A 6,662-nucleotide genomic window follows, 5' to 3' on the forward strand; every position below is an offset into this window, starting at 1 on the left:
TTTTCACAATGACCCAGCATCCAATTGTCCACCTTGTCCCTCCCTAACAGCAATGAGATTTTCATTCCATTTTCTTCTTCTTCCCCACAAATCATGAGTGCTTCTGGGAAGCTGACCTCCCCTGCAGCCCAGATCCAGTAATTGGCCCCGATTAAATTAAGCCAATCAAGACATTCAGCTCCCGGTTCTAGTGTGGACACGTGACCTAAGCTGATCTCGTCTAGAGGGGTTTCAGGCTTGTGGCTTGAAAAGGATGCTGCGCTGTAAGAATGTAAGGCCTGGAGCTGCTGCAGCTATTTTGTCACAATGAAGGGGGAAGGTTTTCAGATGACTAACCCTGTGGAAAACAGGAGAAAAGGAAGAGAATCCAAGCCTTTACTGGCATTATTAAGGTGCCAATACTCGACTTACCTCTGTAATTACCGGTTGTGGGGGCCAAGGTCCTCGGCTCCATCTCCTTCACTCTCCCAGTGGTTTGCCCGTGCCTCTCCTGTCCCAGCTAGCTGTTTACGGGGCTCCATTCCTAGGTGGTGCATCCTCAGCTTAAAGGACCTTTATTTAGTCACTGAGTTCAGTAGTCGGAACTTGCTTATAGAGATACTTCACAACATCTTAAAAAAATTAAGTTTATTTCATGTATTGATGCAAACTGATCAAAGGCATTTGATCCTTGGCTTATTCCTAAACAAGAGGAAATGAATTTGAATTTCAGCAAGAGGCATTTGGTTTAGAAAGAAGGAAAACTTTTCTTCCCATGAAGGTTGTGAGGTATTTAAAGGGGTCGTCCAGGGAGGTTTTCAGAGCTTCCTATTCTGCAGGTTAAAGAAAAAAGAGAATTTTGCCAGACAATTTCAGAGTTGTCCTTCAGTGGAGGGATAGATGCGTTATCTTCACTTAGGCTCTCTTCTGCTCCATGCTTTCATAAAACCAAGGCAAACTTTATTCTGGACGAGATTTCTGACCTCAGTTATGAAATGCACCACCCCAGCTCTCCTAGAGTTACTGGGGTGACACTTCGCCAGCGTTCTCAGGGGCAGGCCCGCCCGGACGCCTCCTCCCAGGCTGCTGAGGGATGAAAGAGCTCCTTCCCACCCATGCCACGAGTGACCAGATGTACCACTTGGCTGGCCAGAAATATTTTTATTGCAAATGAGGCTGTTTCCACTGACCACAGTTCCAAAGCCATTAAGACAGAAACAGAATAAAAGATCATATTCTGGTTTGTTTGATTTTCTGATGTGGGCTTGATGAGACAGACATGATGCCAGGGTCTTAAATCTTTCCCACCAAAACGTCCCACAGCATCCAATGCCTGCTCATTTATATGATGAATATAGCAGTGGAGGGAACTGCCAAGAAAAAGACTTTTTTTTTCTATACAGGGTGCAGCAAAGACCAGAGTGCTCTTGGTGTGTGGCTGAGTCAGGTCACCCAGGGCCTCCCCCAAGTTCATTCATTCGTTTATGAGTTATTATTCACTTACCACGCTAGGCAGAGGGTAGTCAGAGTTAAACCAGACACTGTCCGTGTCAGTGACACCCTCTCAGGCCAGGGACAGAGTACCCCAGACTGCTAACTAGGATTCGAGATGTGTGAACAAAGCACCGGGGGAGGCGGGGGTGGAGGGAGGGAAGGGTCTGCTGGGTGAGGCTCCTGAGATGGAGGAGGTCAACCTGCTTGGCTCCCAGTGGACACGTTAGCTGAAGAGACCTGAAAATCACTCTTGTCTGGAACTTGAAGCTCTGCCACTCAGTCCCAACTCGGCTGGTTTTTACCTTAAGCCGGTCACTAAATTTTCCTGAGCTGGTTTCCTCCTCTGTCAAGCAGAGCTTACTTAAACCCAGCTCACGGACTGCGCGCAAGTGATTTATAAACCACAACGTGTCCCTGCGGGTGAGTTACCCTGGGAGGCAGGAGGGGTCGGGGTCAGCTTCACCTGCCGTGAAGCGGGCAGTCCGCTCGCGGGAGGCCAAGTGACAGGAGCGCTCTTCCTCATGGGCACATGGGCTGCTGCTGGGCTCTCCTTTCAGCTTCAAACAACAGAAAACACTGGTATTAGTGTCCCAGATGATGGTGTCAACCATTTCCAGGGATGGGAGTCACAACTCAAAATTCCAATCCCACCTCCCTGGCCGAGCGAAAAGACTCAGTTCATCTGCTTGGTGTTTTTCTCCGCTTTCTGTAAGCTCAGGAAGATCTGACAAACCAGGCTGTGTCACCATGGAGATGTGAGCCTGCCGGCACTCCCTGGGGCAGCACAGCACAGGCATCGGGGGTGCCCGACTCCGTGGGCCGACTTCAGACACCAGGCAGGTCCCCATTTCTCACTTTCCTCAAGGCCCCTGGGGCTTGCTTTTCCCATCTTGGGGGTTAGGGGGAGCCTGTTTACTAGTGTGTCCATTTCCCCTAATGAGGGTAAAGGCTTTCATCCCCTACTTGGCTATAAAGGCTAAGATTCCACTGTCCCCAGGGAGAGAGTTTTGCACAGAGACATAAGCCATGTGCGTGATGCACTTTGAGAAGGATGCTGAGAGCTGGAGGAGGATGAGAAGTGGGCCCTACAGTGCTTAGTGTTTGGAGACCTAGGGAAGGGTCCCCTGCCCCAAAAAGAAGGGAGCAGAAAGGCTGCTGCCAAAATGCTACTCTCTTCCCATTTCCTCTAGAGCTCGTCCTGTTAATGGTGCCTGAGATGTATGGCTGCTGAGTGTCTTCTGTCAGAAGACGGGTGTGATGAGGCTAACATCTCCATTTTCCAAAATGGGGGGGGGGAGTGAATTTGAAGAAATATTTGGTTTACTGCTGATCCTCACCTAAATTCTGGAATAGACTATTTGGTAGAGGATTGCAAGCCCATTTCAGAGGAAGGCGGAGCTCATGAGGTGCAAGCAAGGGCTCGGTTAGGAGCTAACAGCTTGTAGCCATCACCTTCCGTCCAGTGCTGTGTGCAAGAGAGGCAATAAAAAATGTTAAGTAATTGAATGGAGACTTGAGGTGACTTATAATAACAAAAATATATCCTAAAATGGATAACTAGAGATATGAAAGAAGAAATACTGGAGAAACAGATTAAAAAAGAAAAAAAAACAGAAATAAATATTTTAGTATCTGGAGTGATTGAAAAACTTCAAATAAACATGAGATTTAGCTCCAAGATTCCTGGAAACCAAAGCAAAAGAGTAATTGCTAGGCTTTCTTTATCCAGTCACCTGTTGATGGACATTTAGGCTGTTTCCATGTCTTGGCTATTGTAAATAGTGCTGCTATGAGCATTGAGGTGCAGGTGTCATCCTGAAGTAGGGTTCCTTCTGGATATAAGCCCAGGAGCGGGATTCCTGGGTCATATGGTAAGTCTATTCCTAGTCTTTCTTATTCTTTCAATGTTTGGCAAAAAAAAAAAAACCCCAAAAAACAAACAAACAAACAAAAAACAAAGCATAGAATTGCACTTGAAAGATGATTTTCTTTTTTTTTTCTGCACTAAATTCTATGTGAAGTTTATTGTCTGAAAATTGTATTTTGCAAGAAACAGCAAGCAACACAATATGTTTCAAAAGATCCAGAGATGTTCTTCAAATAGACCTTTTAATACTGATTGTCTAGAAAAGCCAAGGACTGCATATTGAATCATAGCTCAGTTAAGACATTTCTGCAGGAAACTATTAAAATACTGGCCAGATAAATTTCTTTGGAGGCCCTAAAGGAAACAAATAAAAAACACATCCTTGGGTGCAGCTTGCTCAAATATTAGATATAAGGATGGAGTTCTAGATCATATGACACTAACACACCAGAAATGTCCATATTCTGTACTTGTGATGAGGGAGAGGGCTAAATGCTTTAGATACCAGATGTGCAGAAGCAAACTTGATACTATGTTTTAAAACCTTAGGAATTTGATAAAAATTCTCACCCAGACAAGCAATGTGATATAGAAAAATAAGAGCCTGGATAATATTCAGATAGACTGGTTTTCAAAACTTGGCTCAATTACTAAGTGACCACCATGGCTAAGCTGCTTAACTTCTCTCAGCCTCGGGATCTATTTGCTAAAATGTAGATAATATGCCTTACTCTCAAGGTTGAATGAAAATGAGATAATTTAGTATATTGGTTACCATTAGTTTCAGCTACAAATAGCAAGAAAAACCCAAAACAGTAGTGGCTCAAATAAGACAGAAGCTCATTTCTTGCTTATGTTCTAGACCAAAGAGCTTCTTGTTGTAAACCAGTCTCCTAGCTTGTTGCTCTACCATGAGTGGATTCCTCAGATCACCTCATAGTCCAAAATGGTTGCCAGAGTTCCAGCATTACCTCTACATTCCAGCAGTCAGGCAGGAAGGAGAAAGAGAGAGGGGCATACCACTTCCTTTTAAAAACATTTTTGTTTATATCCCTTTGGCCAGAATTTTGTCACATGGTCTCACCTAACTTCAGGGATATTGAGAAATGTCATCTTTATTCAGGGCAGCCCCCCCCCCCCAAAAAAAAACAAAAACAAAAACCAAGACACCCAGTTAAATTAGAATTTTGGATAAATAGTGAATAAGATTTTTTTTTTAGCATAAGTATGCCCCCACGAAGTATTTGAGACAAAATTTAATAAGAAAATTTTCATTATTTATTTGGAATTCAAATTTAACTGAGAGTCCTGTATTTTCTCTGGCAACTCTAGCCCAGTTAGAAGTAAAGGGTCCCATTACTGAGGTGGGGGATAAGAATGAATAGTGGCGGACAGCCAGCTGTCTCAGCCACAGGGGCAGGTGTGAAAGTGTGTTTCATAGAATGGCTACCCAATAAATGTGGGTCCTCCCTCCCTTCGCCTATGAGGCAGGCGAGGTCAAAGCACAGTCACAGGAGTAACTGCTGGGAGAGCCATACTTTATTTCTGAAATAGAGCTTCGAGGCCAGTTTGAGCACATGCGAGCATGTGTACCTGGTTAAGACCCAAGACATGTGTGCATTTATGCATGAAAGAGATAATTTTGGCCTGAAAATGAACAACACACTGCCCTTTTAAATTAAAAAAAGTGCTCAGTCTCACCTTTGCAGAAAGCCCATTTCTGAACACATCTGTAAGTTAGTGGACTCACCAACTGAGTTGGCTGCAAGGGAAAAGGCAGAAGCCTGCAGGGAAGGGTGGGGCAGGGGAGGTGTTCCGTCTGTGGCTTACCTGCCCGCCCTCCGCTGCAAATATTTTCCCTTCAGTCCAGCTCATGTGAGATTGTTCTTTCTGATCATACTTAACCAAACATTTCTGCTTCTTCTCAAGACTGCTCCAAGTTCCAGACCATAAAACCATGTCATCAGGATAATGGAGGAGGTCCCCAAATGCTGTGGCAGAGAGAACGTGAGTCCATTTCAGCTAATAGTGAAAGTAGATGATTTGGGTTTCAGGGGAAATGAAGTGGAGCTAGGACACAGTCCTCTTTTGCAGCATTTAGAACTCAGATTTTCTGTATCAAAAAACCATTCTGACCAGCAATACTGGGTTTCAGGCTGTGATGAAGAATTATTTGCCAGTAATCCACTTTAAGAAAGGCAGATTTGCCCCGGACTTAAGTTTCCTGGTTGGCGACAGTCTCTGAACTGGTCTACCTGTTGCCATTCTCCTTGCTTCCCCTGAAAAATCCATTCTTCACAGAACAGCAAGAGTGACCATTATAAAGCAATGGCTTTCACTGCTAGACTAAGCCCCTAACCAGGCAGAGAGGCCCTACATAGTCTTTCTTTTTATTCTTTGATGATATTGTGGTGGGTTGAATGGTGGCCCCCGAAAGGTATGTCCAGATAGTAATCCCCAGAATCTGTGATTGTTACCTTATACGGAAAAAAGTAAATATTGCCATATGTGGTTAAGGATGTTGACAAGAGAAGTTTAACCTGGATTATCCAGGTGAGTCCTAAATGCCATCATTTACATCATTATAGGATGGACGTGGAGGAGAAGATGCCCAGAGAAGAAGAGGAGGCACTGTGACCCGGAGGTGGAGGTGGGAGTGATGCGGCCCCACGCCAAAGGATGCTTGGAGCCACCAGAGGCTGGACCAGGCAATGCAAGGATTCCCCCCTAAAGCCTTTGGAGGGATTATGGCCCTGCCACCTTGATTTTGGACGTCTAGTTTCCATAACTATGGGAGAATATATGTCTGTAGTGTCAAGCCAGCCCATTTATGGTCATTTGTCACAGCAGTCACAGGAAACGAATGCACCTGCCATGATGACTACAAGTCTGCTGATTCTTGTCATTCAAGGCTCAGTTCAAATGCCACCTCTTCAGGCAGGCCTCCCCTGATTGCCCAGTCTTCAGTCGGCTCCTGTTACTTCCTTTGTCATTCTTCGGGTGTTTCTAGAAGGAGGGAGTGATCAAATAATTCCACTCTACTACTAGGAGGAGTAAGACAAATACGGAGAGCTGAGGAAAGGGGGCACATAAAGGGGACTCACCTGCCCTTTCTCCCCAGCCCAACCCGCCTCTCGCCGTGTGAGGGGAGTCTGCCCAACAGCTGTGTAAGCGGCATCGGATGTACTCATGTCCCCATTACATTTATAAAATTGCAGAGACCCTGGCTGCATTTTATCCCTCTCTCCTTCCTCTCCCACAGCCTCATCCCTCCCACTGTGTTGTACCTGGAAGCCGAGGGAGCCTCGGTGAGAAATGATCA

The 6,662-nt window shown here is 45.3% G+C and overlaps 1 protein-coding gene across 1 annotated transcript in view; it reads left to right on the forward strand.

The window, feature by feature from the left end:
* Positions 1-6,320, forward strand: part of TSPYL5 (TSPY like 5) — a 39,947-nt gene extending 33,627 nt beyond the window's left edge. Inside the window, exons 2-3 of the mRNA XM_064476945.1 lie at positions 5,270-5,347; positions 5,929-6,320. The gene's annotated coding sequence lies outside the window, so the exon portion shown is untranslated. The remainder of the gene's footprint in view (positions 1-5,269; positions 5,348-5,928) is intronic.
* Positions 6,321-6,662: the final 342 nt, after the last annotated feature.

Source organism: Camelus dromedarius, chromosome 20, assembly GCF_036321535.1.
Source record: "Camelus dromedarius isolate mCamDro1 chromosome 20, mCamDro1.pat, whole genome shotgun sequence".
Taxonomy (NCBI): domain Eukaryota; kingdom Metazoa; phylum Chordata; class Mammalia; order Artiodactyla; family Camelidae; genus Camelus; species Camelus dromedarius.